The 14,934-nt window shown below is 38.0% G+C and overlaps 1 non-coding gene across 1 annotated transcript; it reads left to right on the top strand.

The window, feature by feature from the left end:
• The first annotated feature begins 7,715 nt into the window (after nucleotides 1-7,715).
• Nucleotides 7,716-7,814, top strand: LOC117063772. The gene has a single exon (XR_004429065.1). It is a non-coding gene; the product is annotated as a small nucleolar RNA U13 (small nucleolar RNA).
• Nucleotides 7,815-14,934: the final 7,120 nt, after the last annotated feature.

Genomic DNA, 14,934 nt, shown 5'->3' with positions numbered 1-14,934 from the left:
TCTAATCCAGCCCCTTCGATTCCTAAGGTCACACGCTCTTCTTTTTTCCAGCGAGGATCAAAGGGATTGGTTATTACTAACTCTAAGGGGTTACATTTTCCCTTAGTACAGGAAGGGCCATTTTTCCCTTTCTGAAGGTGGACTGGATCTTTTTCATTTTTTTTTTAATCCAAGTGGCCTAAATGACACAAGACCAGTATTTACATTTATTTCCACACAGTCCTAATTTATGACAGATGTACTTATTTTCTGCCATATAGCCTCTTTTCTAATTAAGAGAGCTACACCTTATTCCTAATTTATTACTATTAATGACAGCACAGGCATCAAATTTTAAGGTGACTTGTTTGGGCACCCGTTTTTCTACTGTTTTGGCTAACACTTTACTCGTATCATTTATGAACCTCCACCAGTCCTCACTCCTTAATCTTATTTTAAAAACTGTGGTCATGTGAGGCTTAGATGGGTCACAACACATATCAGGTTGGTCATTTCCTGGGCTACATACCTTGTATAGAATAACATTATACAAACAAGTTCTTTTTAGAATTCCAGTACACTTACAATAACTATAAAATAGTAGGACCATAGCAACCTTTTGTCCTACCTCAGTGACTTGATGTATACACTGAGAGCAGTCCTCAGTCTGAGGAAGGTTAGTTGAAGTCCTTACTGTAAAAGTACAAATTTTAAGGAAAATGAGTCCTGCGATGAGTTTTCTCATGCTTCAGCCATGCATGGACCAGTCAGCTTCCGGGTGTGACTAGAGCAGGGCTTGTCATCTTCTTCAGAGTCACTTTGCAGGGGTTGGGGAAGCTGCTCCCATCCACGTTCTGTTCACAGTCTACTGATTTTAAAGATGGTCTCAGAGGTTGGGCCTGCTAGAAAAAACTGAGTCCAACACCTCTACACAGTTATGTTCGACTGGGCTCTCTGATACCGGGAGCAAGGTGATGGGGTTTAGGGTGTTGCAAACTTCAGTGGTTATGTGGGAATTTTCACATAGCAAGCTTTGGTACTTGGTTAATCTAGCATTTGTTAACCAATGATGCCCTTTGGTAGTCATTAAAGTTACCACAGCATGGGGGGCCTTTATATTCAAGTTTTGCCTAAGGGTTAGTTTATCTGCTTCTTGTGCCAACAGGGCCGTTGCTGCTAGGGCCTTTAGACCTGGGGGCCGGCCTTTGGAAATCATGTCTAGTTGTTTTGAGAGATAGGCCACTGGCCTTGGCCACGGCCTCACAGTCTGGGTTAAAACTCCAACTGCCATTTTTTCTTTTTCTGACACATAGAGTGTGAAGAGTTTTGTCAGGTCAGGTAACTTCAGGCCTGGGGCCAACATGAGTTTTTCTTTTAACTCATGAAAAGCTCGTTGCTGTTGGTTGTAATAGATATAGTTTATCTAATCTACATTTTTATTAACTGTCATCTACCAAAATATTGACTCAAATCCTGCTGCTATTTGATTTCAAGCTTTAAATTGATCTGGTGTTCCTTGCGGGGCTCCAATTGCATCTAAATAGACATGAGAGTTGAAAGACCCATAAGGGGCTTCTCTCACTTTATGATGTCTTATTTTTTTTCCTTCTGGTTGATGAAATGCCAGAGTGAAAGGGATAGCCAATTGGACTGAAGTACAAGTGCCACTCCAGTTATTCAGCAGAGTGCCCAGTAAAGGTCCACCATGATACCACCACACATCTGCTCAGGGATGAACAAGGGCTCACTGATTGATAAGCTCTTGAAAATTCTTAAGCCTGCTGCATCCTTTCAGGTCTCCAAGGAATGCTAAGTTTTCTCCCTGTCATGAGAGACACAAAGTGAATTTAGTGTTGGGAGACAGAGGTCGGATGGCCCTTGGGGTCTGACCCGCAGGGTGCCAGACTTTGGGATATAGCAGAGAGAGTTTGGCATGACTTATTACTCCAGGCTTTAGAATCCTGGAAAAGAGCTACCATGCAGCCCACACCTGGTCGACTAGAGGACTACCTTAGTGGAAAGGGGACAATCTGGGCCTCTGGCCTGTCATGTGCACAAGCATAACAATTGCTTTTGTTTAACGTGCAGATGGAATATTTGATCCATTTTAACCAGGCATTTGCATCTTGCATCTTGGTATCTTGTCTTAATTGCTAAAGTTTGTTTTAGGTCTTTAACTTCTATGATCCTCTAGTAAAATGAATGTATGGTTTTAGGAAATTATAAAAACTGGTTGGGACAGTCCATCTTTAGTGGTCCAGAGAACACTGGACCAACTACAGCATGAAAGCTCTACACTGGGGGACAAGACTCCTGGTTGGCACTGGGGTCTTTATCAAACTATCCCTGGATTAAATGGTCCCAGTTTACTAATGCCCAGTCTGAGGAGAGTCAGGAGGGACAGAAGTACTTTTCTGAAGTAAAAAGCTGTCTTTGACTTGGCAAGTCCCCACAGGATATAACAAGGCAAGCATTAAATGCAACAGTTTGAGGCAAAATTGACTTGGTTATGTTAATAACTAGATGGTCAACAATAGAACGAGGAATGAAGAAAGAGTAATAGAATAGATGAAAAGGGTTAAATTTTTCTTAGCTTAGCTTTAGTTTGGTTGGGTTTTCCCCTGGGACTATGGTCTACGACTCTGGAGTGGGTGGTGCTTTCCTGACTCAGGTGTGATGAGTCCATCCTTTTTTTTTTTTTTTTTTTTTTGGCTGTACGAACAGTAGTCTTGGTGGTTAGCAGCACAAGGTAGGGTCCTTCCTAGGCTGGCTCGAGTTTTTCTTCTTTCTACTTTTTGATGAGAATGTGATCTTCAGGCTGCTGCTGGTTTACCAGAAATTCTAGGGGTGATACATGTGCTAAAAGACTTTTAGCTTTTGAGAGAAAGGAAAATGGAAGATAAACCAAGAATATAAATTTTAAGAAATTGACCTTTTCTTAAGGTCAATTTCTTAAAAAGGTATCTTAAGGGACCTTGGCAGTGGACTTTACAGTCCTTACTGCCTTTTTACTGAGAAATTTCCTTTAGCACTTATTTTTATTAGTTTTTAAGCCTAAGAAAGCCAAATACCATTTTACATTTAACAATGCTTCTCGTATGATTTTTATACCAGATAAACTAAATTTTATATTAGTGTGTTATTAACGTTAAACCTAATTTTAATAGACATATTTATCTACTTTTGTAGACATATTTATCTAATTTTTAATGTTTGACTATAAGGAAAGATTTTATAGACTCTTTTTAACCTTTTATAATTTTTGCTAAAGAGCAGGTTGGTGCTTTAAGAAAAATCTGTTATGCTTTTACTTTAATGTCCAGTTCACAGAAAAACTGAATGATACTTCTTTAACTTTAGCTAATATGTTTACACACATAATTTTCTTTACAATTAACATTTTAAAACTTGCTCAAACCTTCAAAACAATAATTTTTTAAATTTTTTCATGTTGGTAAAAATGTACATTCTTATGCCTCCTTATAATCCTTTTACCAAAGGTATGTTTTACTTTTCTTATACACCTTGCACATAAACTGTTTTTTTTTTTAAAGTTTTACATTCAGGAGGCCTAATTACTTTTAAATTATACAACATTTTTTGCATAAATTCTTTTTTATAACATTTTTCTCTTTCATGACTTTTGCAGACAATTCTTCGACATGCCTCAAACTTTCTGAGGGATGCTGAGGTGGGCGGATCACGTGAGGTCAGGAGTTCGAGACCAGCCTGGTCAATATGGTGAAACCCCATCTCTACTAAAAAATACAAAAAATTAGCTGGGTGTCATGATGCATTTCTGTAACTTCAGCTACTTGGGAGGTGGAGGCAGGAGAATTGCTTGGACCCTAAAGGCGGAGGTTGCAGTGAGCCGAGATCGCACCACTGCACTCCAGCCTGGGTAACAGAGTGAAACCCTGTCTCAAAAAAAAAAAAAAAAGAAAGAAAGCAAAAAACATGAGCCAGCATCAGGGTCTCATCTCACAGCTGGGATGGAGTTCTTCACTGTTTTCACAACTCCCATCTCTGTACCACAAAATCATCGTTAGTAATAATCATGAAGTAAAATGAATATATTTCACATTTGAACTAAAACATTCAGTTACTAAATAAAAATATAACCCCTTTCAGTGAGCTTTTTGTTTCACGGGTTTTAAAAAATTTATATAGATTTAGGGGGAACAAGTGCAGTTTTGTTACATGGATATATTGCATAACAGTGAATTCTGTGCTTTTAGTGTAGTCATCACCCAAAGGACACACATTGTATGCATTAGGTAATTTCTCATCCCTCACCTGCCCCCACTCTCCCACCTTTCTGAATCTCCAAAGTCTATTATTCTATCCTCTATGTCCATGTGTACACATTATTTGGCTCCCACCTGTGAGTGAGAACATGCCCTATTTGACCTCCTTTTTCTGACTTACTTCACTTAAGACAGTGGCCTCCAGTTCCATCCACATTGCTGCAAAAGATATGATTTCATTCTTTTTTAGGGATGAGTAGTATTCCGTATTCCATGTTGTGTGTGCATATGTATGTGTGTGTGTGTATATATATAAAATATGCATATATGTATAGATCTCATATCATATTTTTTAATCCAATTATTCATTGATGGGAACTTAGGTTGATTCCATATCTTTGCTATTGTGAATACTGCATTAATAAACATGTGAGTACAAGTATCTTTTTGTTATAATAATTTCTGTTCCTTTGGGTAGCTACCCAGGAGTAGGACTGCTGAATTGAACAGCAGTTCTAATTTTAGTCCTTTGAGAAATCGCCATACTATTTTCCGTGGAGGTCGTACTAATTTACATTCCCACCAGCAGTAGGTAAGCATTCCCTTTTCTCCCCATTCTAGCCAGCATCTGTTATTTTTTGTCTTTAGACGGAGTCTCGCTCTGTCGCCCAGGCTGGAGTGCAGTGGCGTGATCTCGGCTCACTGCAAGTTCTGCCTTCAGGATTCACACCATTCTCCTGCCTCAGCCTCCTGAATAGCTGGGACTACAGGCGCCCGCCACCACATCCGGCTATTTTATTTTTGTATTTTTAGTAGAGACAGGGTTTCACCATGTTAGCCAGGATGGTCTCGATCTCCTGACCTTGTGATCTGCCCACCTCGGCCTCCCAAAGTGCTGGGATTACAGGCGTGAGCCACCGTGCCCAGCCCGACTTTTTTATAATATCCATTCTGAGTGGTGTAAGATGGTATCTCATTATGATTTTGGTTTGCATTTCTCTGATGTTTACTGATGTTGAGCATCTTTTCATATGCTTTTCATTTAACCATTTATATATCTTTGTAAAATGTCTGCTCATATATCTTGTGTACTATTGAATGGGTTTTGTTATTTTTGTTGTTGTGGAACTGTTTGAGTTTCTTTTAGATTCTGGATATTAGCCTTTGTCAGAGGTATAATTTGCAAGTATTTTCCCCCGTTCTGTGGGCTGTCTGTTCACTGTTATTTCTTTTGCTATGCAGAAGCTTTTTAGTTGAGTTAAATTTGTCTGTTTTTGTTTTTGTTGTATTTGGCTTTGTGCTGTTAGTCATGAATTCTTTGCATAGATCATTGTCTAGAATTGTTTTTCCTAGGTTTCCTTCTACAATTTTTATAATTTTAGGTCTTACATTTACTTCTTTAATCAATCTTAAATTAATTTTTGTATACAGTGAGAGATAGGGGTACAGTTTTATTCTTCTACATATGTCTATCCAAATTTTAAATCCAAACAAAATTCCAAGAAATCACATGGATTGATAGAATTGGAATAACATAAATTTTCTTTGTCATTATAATCATTGTGCTATCACTGTTTATTTCTAACTTGCAGCTGAAACACAGAATGTGTGGTGCCACTGAGGTTAGTGACACAAACAGCTCCTGAAGCAAACTCAAAATTTTCCAAACCAGTACAACATTACTCTTGAAAAGAATCCCATGAGGCGGGTGGATCACATGAGGCCAGGACTTCGAGAGCAGTGTGGTCAACATGGCAAAACCCCGTCTCTACTAAAAATACAAAAATTAGCCCAGCATGGTGGTGCGCACCTGTAATCCCAGCTACTCAGAAGGCTGAGGCAGGAGAATCTCTTGAACCCAGGAGGCGGAGGTTGCAGTGAGCTGAGATTGCACCATTGTACTTCAGCCTGGGCAACAAGAGCAAAACTCTGTCTCAAAAAATAAATTAAAAATAAAAGAATCCCATGTAGCTAATTCTGCAGATATTGAGGGCTGACTGTGTAACTGAGAGATCTCTGAATTAACTTCATTTAAACACAGTTTATTAAAGAATAGGTAATGAAATTGTGGTTACCAGGGGCTGGGGAAATGGGGAAGTGTTGGTTGAAGTGTACCAAGTTTTAGTTGGACTAGAGGAATGAGTTCTGGAGATCTGTTATGTAGCATGGCAACTATAATTAGTAATAATGTATAGTATACTTGAAAATTGCTAAGAGAGTAGATTTTAAATGTTTTTATCGCAAAAATGATAAGTATGTGCGGTGATGGATATGTTCATTAGCTTGATTCAGACATTCTTTATGTTTGATACATATATCAAACCATCACAGTGTCCACCATAAGTATATACACTTTGTCATCTGTGAATTCACATAAATAAATAGATACAATTTTTGAAATCTTGTTAAAAATGTAAACATAGAAGGAACTGATTTTTTTCACAAAGGAGCATTTTATCACTGACATTGTTTGAAACTACAGACTCATGGTGATAATATAAAGCAGACTAATGCTTAACTGTCTTTATTATTGTTTTCAAAACTGTGTATAAGCACTGCACTCCTTATTACCTATTCTCTGGGTGGATTTCTTCCACTGCCTTACCCTTGTTATGCCATCGTTACCAACCCATGGCAGTAGCCTCTGTTGAAGAAGGCTGGTGATAGTTAAGACACCACAATCTGAACCCAAGCAGTCCAGTTTAGTTTCTGCCCATCGCTGGGACCTCTTTAGTACCCCTGGGTCTCCATTTTCCTCAGTCTAGTAGAGGTTATTCAGGGTGTCAGAGACGGGAGAGGAGAACATCTCCATGGCTTCCATGCAAAAGTATGCTAGGCTCTCAATGTCCACACAGCTCCCTTGTCACCCCCACCCCCACCCCCACACCACATGGCTGGATTAGAAAGGGTGTGGCCACCTGAAAAGATTTTACTTATCATTGTTGCGTCTATATTCAAAGCGATTGATATATCTTTCTTTTTTTAGTAGTTAATTGTCTTGGTTTGGTATCAATGATATGTTGTAGAACAAGTTGGAAATTTTCTAGCTCTCTGTTCTTTCAAACAATGTAAATACAGAAACCCAGCTCCTTGAAGTTGTTATAGATTTCACCAATAAAATTCCCTGGACTGTAACCTTTGGGTGGGGTAATATTTGACTTAATTTTTAAAATTAAATAAAATTAAATTTAGCCTCTGTAAAAATTACATATGACACATAAATAATTTAATTAATATAGAAAAGGCAAAGATGAGAAAGATGAGAGTGAAATACTCAAGTCCCATCATATGTGAATAATCATTAACATTCATACTTTTGTAAAAACCAAATAATGTATTTTTCAATAAAAAGATTAAATGTAACTTACCCAAATTTAATAGAAGAAAAATAAACTGAAGTAAAACCAGTGAGATCACTTAATCCTCACATCAATGTTTCTTCACTCCATGAGATATTTCCCAACAAAAGATTATTCTAGAGTCTTCTAGATTCTTTTGTGGTTCAGAGCATGATAATTGGGTTTTCACGCTATGTGTGAGATGTACCTCCCTCAAACCTTAAGACGTCAGCACATTACCAATCCGACATGAAGATACCAGGGAAGATACCAAATAAAACACTCAGTGTAGAATCACTACATCTCATTAAAAACGCAATATGATTTTAGGTGGTATCAACTGCTTACCTGCAGGGCTAGATGAATGCATTCGCAATTTCATTCTTCTTCCTATTTCAAGTATTTGTGTTCTGTAACCATAATTCCCAAAGTTGTTTAGAATTTGTTTTATCTATAAATCAGTTCAATGCTCACCACCAGTGCAGAGGCTTCATTTCTAAGTTCTTTATTTTATTTCATCTCTAGGTTTTTGTCATCAAGGAATTTGCTGAAGAGGGCTCATACCGTATTTCATGGGCCAGCCTGAAAGATTCCTAAATCTTGGAAAGCAAGGCTGACTTTGTTAGTGTGCAACCCATGCAGCAATACAGAATCTCACGCTGAGACAAGAAGTACCCCATGCTTGAGCTAATTCATGTTCTGCTGTCATCATTTTGAAATGCTTAATATATTTTGTATCTAGGGGTACCTCGTATTCATTTTTGCTTTGGGCCCCCCTAACTATGCAGCTGGTTTTGATGGAAAGACATTTGTTTTGACACAGTAGCGCTCAGTCACTCTCCTTCAGAACATAGTAGCAAATGCCTACTAATAATTGACATCACCATAGAGAAGTTGGAGATCTGCCTAATGGCTTTCTCTATTTAGGCTATTTGATATCAAAGCTTGGATGCCTGAAGAAATCCGTTTTTATCTTTGAAGTTCGACCACTAAACCAGAATATTTCTCTGTGTTAAGCCTCCTACATTGCATAGTTTGGGGACCACAGTGTGGCCCTGCTTCAATCTGAAGATTTGTTTCAGGGAATTATTCTTATGTAATATATTTAGGTATTTTTTTCCGACAGTTGAGAGGCCGGCCCACACCTCCATATGTTCTTGATTAAGCTCCTCTCCCCTTGGACCTCAAACTTCTATCCATAACAGCCAAGGGGAGGCTCAAACCCTCTCCCTCCAGGAGCAAAGAGAGAAGTCTCTTGAAAAAGCAAAATGAAACCCTGACCACAAATCCTTCTCTAACTAATTTATGGTAAAATTCCTTGAAAAAGTTGTCTATTATTACTGATCCCAGCTTTGGAGCGGTGGTGGCTTCCTGCTGCTGCTAATCTCTTGGCTCAACAAAACCATCTGTCATTGCAACTTCTCTCACACGTGGAACCAATTTCTTGCACTCTATCCCCCCAACCCTGTTTTAAGTAATTAAAGTAGTTTTCCTTTCTTTGGGTGACTCCTGACTGATGGACACATAGGAGACTATTATAGTAACAGCCATTAGATGGTGTTTATTATTCTTATTGTTTAAATACTGTATATCTTTTCTGATTTTTTTTTTTGTCTGCCTGGTCTATCATTTGCTCGAGAGCTGAAGTTTCCCATCGTATTGACAATTTTGCCAACTTTTCCTTATAGATCTATCATTTTAAAAATATTTTACTATGGTTCTTTAGTATATGCTAGTCAAGGAATATAAGATTAAAATGGTTGTATGTTTCAAGTTGGATCTCAAATCAATTTTTGCTCAAAGAATTGCATGAGCCTTTCCAGGCTAAAGTGGCCTGAAGGCTCCAGTGGGGAAAAGTGCGGTTTTAGTCTGCACATTTCTTTTCTATGTGTAATATTTTTTTTTCTCTGGTTTCTACACCCTTCTGATCCAGTCTGCTTTTTCTTCCAAACATTGCTCAAAGTTTCTGGTTCTCTACTTTTGCACTTTTCCCCAGCAGGGTGATGGATGTAGTCTTTCTCATTGTGTGTGTGTGTGTGTGTGTTTGTGTGTGTGTGTGTATTTGACACACACATACAGATATTTCCATTCCAGTGGAATGAATAAAGCAACTTTTCCTTCCTGGGACTGTTTCTGCGGTATTGAAATCATCAGTTTAAAAGCATTTACCGCTAACATAATCAGGGCTTAACTTTGGAGAAGTAATTATTCAATAACAGTTTTAATTTTTAATACTTATTGTTTCTATTGAGAGAAATAGAAAGATTTCTATTCTTTCTCTCAAGTCATTTTGATAATATATCTATTCTATAAAAGTGAACTTTTATCAAGACTTTCAAATCTACTAGCATTATTTTATTGTAATTCATTTAATTTTTAAAATGTAAAACTCCTTAGTTTAGTTTATGTATTCTTCTGTATAGCTAAGGAGAGTCAGTGGCTTATTAACTTCTGCATAGCTAAGGAGAGTCAGTGTCACTTTTATTCTTTTATAAATAAATAATTTTAAATTAAATTTTATAAAATATATTTTAAAATACAAGATACATAAAGAAAAATCTAACACCCCTCCCTCATTCTACCCTGTATTTCCCTGAGGTCATCCTAACAGCTTAGTGTTACTGCATTTCTGTCCTCTTCTGCAAGCCTGTGTGAACACAAGCACACACACACAGGTTTTTGTTGTTTGCTTTTTGTACACTATACACATTATCCTTTAACTTCTGGTTTTCAGTCTTGAGGTATATTGGGCACCCCTTCAAGTTAGGATGCATCCGTTTCCTTCACTCTTTTTAATAGCTGCATAGTATTCTATTGTGTGGACATATCCTGAAACATTCAATCTCTCTACTATTGACGGACATTAGAATTTCCATTTTTGAAACTGGTGGAAATTATGTTAAGTGAAATAAACCAGGAACAGAAAGTTAAACACCACATGTTCTCACTCATATGTGGAAGCTAAAAAAAAGTTGATCTCATAGAAATAAAAAGTGGAGCAGAGGATATGAGAGGCTGGGTCTGATAGGAGGAAGGGAGGGACAGGGAGAGATTTATTAGAGGATACAAAATTACTGCTAAATGGGAGGAATAGTTCTAGTGTTGTACAGCACTGCAGGATGACAATTTTAACAATAATATGATATTAATAGTTTCAAATAGCTAGGAGGAGGATATTGAATGTTCCTAAAACAAAAAAAAATGATAAATTTTTGAGATGATGGATATGTTAATTACTCTGGTCTCATTACTATCTATTATAAGTATCAAAACATCACTACGTACCTCACAAACATGAACAATTATTATTTGTCAATTAAAAAAATAAAATTGAATGTTTACTTTGGAATACTACAAGCTATTCTGCAATAAAGTTTTTTCTATGTGATTTTAAATGTATATTATAGATTATCTCTAGAATATTCCTAGGAGTGTGTATTTTTCACATTAATATTTATTACCAGATTACTTTAGTAGCAATTTAAACTTTCTCCAGCAGTGTAAAATAATGACCATTTCCTCATACCTCCTTCAGCAGTGAATAGTATCAGTAATTTTTAACTGGTACTAATCTTCTAAGTGGAAAGGTTATCTACATATTTTAATATGCATTTATGTGGATACTAATGATATTGACCTTTTACAATATATTCGTAGGATCCGTCACATTTCCTTCTTTATCAATGCCCTGGTCACATCCATTCATTCCTTGGATTGTTTGTATGTTGTAGGCACTCTATATTTGGCAGACTAACCCACTGTGTGGGTCATCTGTTCATCTGATTTACAGCCATGGAGTGCCTACTATTTACCAGGCACTTTTGAAGGTAGGGAGTGCAGTGGTAAACAAAGTACAGTATACGTTCTCGTGAAGCCTACATTCTACTGGGAGAGGCAAGGAACAAGTAATCTAAAGCCATATAATTTCAGGTAATGTCAAGTAGTGTGGCGAAACATCATGATAGATGGAAAATGACAGGGGTGCAGGTTTCAAATATGGTTTGAGTAAACCTTAAAACACTTGAAAAATTTCCAAATGACATGAAGAAAAAGTCATGGTAAAACCCGAGGACGGTGTATTCCAGGCAAAGGAAGTGCACATGCTAAGAGACAAGCTTGACTTGTTTGGAGAACAGCAAAAAAGTCCATGTAGCTGAAATGCAGGGTTGAAAGTGAGCTTGCAGAGGAAAAGGCTGGAAGCTTGAGGAAAGCCAGGTCATTTAGGGCCTTAGAGGCATGGGAGAAGAGATTACATTTTATTTTAAGTGAGATGGTATTATACTGGAGGCTTACAACTAGAGGGAAACCATGGTCTGATCTATGTTTTCTTCTGTTTTATCATATTGGTCATTTATGGAGAATAAAATGGAGGAAGTCAAGAGTGTGTTGGGGAATGTTGTTACAAAGTCATTGTAGTAATCTAGGAGCAAGATTATGGCAGTTCAATGATGAGAACAGTGTAAGGAACAAGGACAAATGGGTGTCTAGGGAATGTATTCTTTTTTTTTTTTAGACAGAGTCTCGCTCTGTCGCCCAAGCTGGAGTGTAGTGGAGCGATCTGGGTTCACTACAAGCTCCGCCTCCTGGGTTCATGCCATTCTCCCGCCTCAGCCTCCCGAGTAGCTGGGACTACTGGTGCCCGCCACCACGCCCGGCTAATTTTTTGTATTTTTAGTAGAGACAGAGTTTCACCGTGTTAGCCGGGATGGTCTCTATCTCCTGACCTCGTGATCTGCCAACCTCAGCCTCCCAAAGTGCTAGGATTACAGGCATGAGCCACCACACCCAGCCCTAGGGAATGTATTTTGAAAATAATGCAAAGCAGCTTTTTCAGTGGCTGGAGGTAGAATGTGAGGTTTCAGAAGGAATTAAGGGTGATTCTCAGGTTTTTGGCTTAAACAAAAGCTTGGTGCTATTAATATTTACCTATCTTAGTCCATTTGTGTTGCTATCAAAGAGTACATGAGGCTGGGTAATTTATAAAGAAAAGAGGTTTATTTGGCTCATGGTTCTGCAGGCTGTGCAAGCATGGCCCCAACATCTGATTCTGGTGAGGCTTCAGGAAGCTCCTACTCATAGTGGAAAAGGAAGGGGAGCCTGCATGCAGAGATCGCATGGTAAGAGACAGGTGGAGGAGGTGCCAGGCCCTTTTCAACAACCAGTTCCTATGGGAACTAAGAGCAAGAGCTCACTCACTATCACAAGGACAGCACCAAGCTATTGTGAAGGATCTGCCCCCAAGACCCAAATGCCTTCACCAGGCCTCTCTTCCAACATCAGAGATCAATTTCAACATGAGACTTGGTGGAGCCAAGTAAACCACACCAAACCGTAACGTTAGCAAAACAAGTATTGCTGGAGTGGGGATGGGGAAGGGTTTTGAGAATGAAAATCGAAGGTCCTTGATTGGACATGTTGAGATGGAGATGCCTATTAACCACAGGAAGATGCTGGTTCGTGTTGGAAAGATACGTTCGACTGTCAGGGGAGCAGTTCAGGTGGAGATGTTAAATTGTTAATCTTCAGGGTGTAAGTAACATTTGGTGGCATGAGATCCCATGGAATCACCAAGGGGGCATCTGGAAATACAAAAAGAGCTAAGAAATGAACTCTGGGGTACTCCAAAATTTAGAGGGAGAAGAGAGGAGTAAACTGGGTTAGAAAGCAGCAATCAGTGAGTGAGGTAGGAAAGAAAGCAGGATAGTGTAGCATTGTAGATAAAATTCAAATACTTGGAGATATTTCAAGGATGATGGTGCGGTCAACTCTGTTAAATCCAGTATCTGTTTAAAATATATTTTCTGGTCCACTGTTCATCTTTTGACTCTCTTTAGGATTTATTTTGTAGTAACAAGATTTTTTAATATTCAAATATTTTTTTACTTTATGGTTTTTGAGTTTCCTAATCTGTGTAAGAAGTTCTTCTCCAGCCAAGGATATATAAATACATAATTTCTTCAAATATTTTTATTGATTTTACTTTTACATGAAAAGATTACATGTAGGGGTCTGGTTTCAGTTCTTTTAGATGGAAAGCCAATTATGCTAGCATCAGCATTACAGTGTCTTTTCCTCAAGAAATTGAAATATGTCTTTGGCATCTGTCAAATACATATATTTTTCTGGATCTATTTCTGGATACTCTATTCCACTAAATGGTTTGCCCTATTTATGATGACTATAGAGTAACAATTATTATTAGCCCATCTTGGGTCAGGTGTCCATTCCTGGTCTAATCAACTCTGGCCAGGAAAAGTGGCATGATATGGCATCACATCTCTCAGCTGTAGACACAAATAATCTAAGAAAAATATGAGCAGAGCAGACAAATTGATCAGCGTTTTCACATACTGCAGCAAAGATTTTCCTCTCATAAGTTCCAAACAGTGTAAGGATCACCATATTTATAAACTCTAAGTATCATTACAGATACAATATTTCAATTCATTTAATCATACAATTCTAATCTCTGGTAACAATCAGTGAAAAACAGAAAATATTCATATATGTCAAACAATCCTTTAGTTTTTGTACCCTTTCAATCCTCTTTGGAGCCTGAAATTTATTTTCAACCCGCAGAAAATAAATAGTACATAAGATTTGGTAGTTTTAAACAGAAGTACCTTTTGAGATTACGTATCTATTAATTCCTGTTGTGTTGCTCTGTAGCTGATTTGTGTTACCCTTGGAAAGCTAGTTTCATGCCCCAGAGGAAATTCACCATGACCACTACCAGTAAATCACAGGCAATTCTCTACCTTTCTTTAAGTGGGATGGAAAGAAATAATAAAATCATGTAAGGTAAACTTGTAGTTCAAAATCTAAATGGCAGTAAAACTAGCATGAGTCACACGTATAACTGAGTCATAGTGGTGTTAAAATCATCACATATCCATGTAAATTCAGGGTAGCACAGAAATAGGACATGGTCGATCTTCATTATTCATAGATTTCATATTTGCTAATTTACCTACTTGCTAAAATGTATTCGTGACCCCAAAATCAATACTCACAGCTCTTTTCTAGTCATCTGCAGACATGCCCATAGGGGCAAAAATCCGAGTCTCTCGCTGCTCATGTGCCAGGTGAGGTGGAAACGGGGCGACCCTATCTTCTGGCTTCAGCTCTCAGACGGCCAACAAGTGTCCTTGCACAGCCTGTGCAGTGACTTTTTTTTTTCATTTTTGTGCTTCCTGTTGATGATTTCGCTCTTTAAAATGGCCCTCAAAGCATATTGTGGAAGTGCCGTCCGGTGTTTCTGAGTACAGGAAGGCGGTGATGTGCCTTCCGGAGAAAATACATGTGTTAGACATGACATGAGTTATAGGGCTGTTGAGTATAAGCTTAATGTTAATGAATTAACAATATAT

This window comes from Trachypithecus francoisi, unplaced genomic scaffold, assembly GCF_009764315.1.
Source record: "Trachypithecus francoisi isolate TF-2019V2 unplaced genomic scaffold, Tfra_2.0 Lachesis_group18, whole genome shotgun sequence".
In the NCBI taxonomy this organism is placed as follows: domain Eukaryota; kingdom Metazoa; phylum Chordata; class Mammalia; order Primates; family Cercopithecidae; genus Trachypithecus; species Trachypithecus francoisi.
This window is presented reverse-complemented; position numbering and strand designations above follow the sequence as displayed.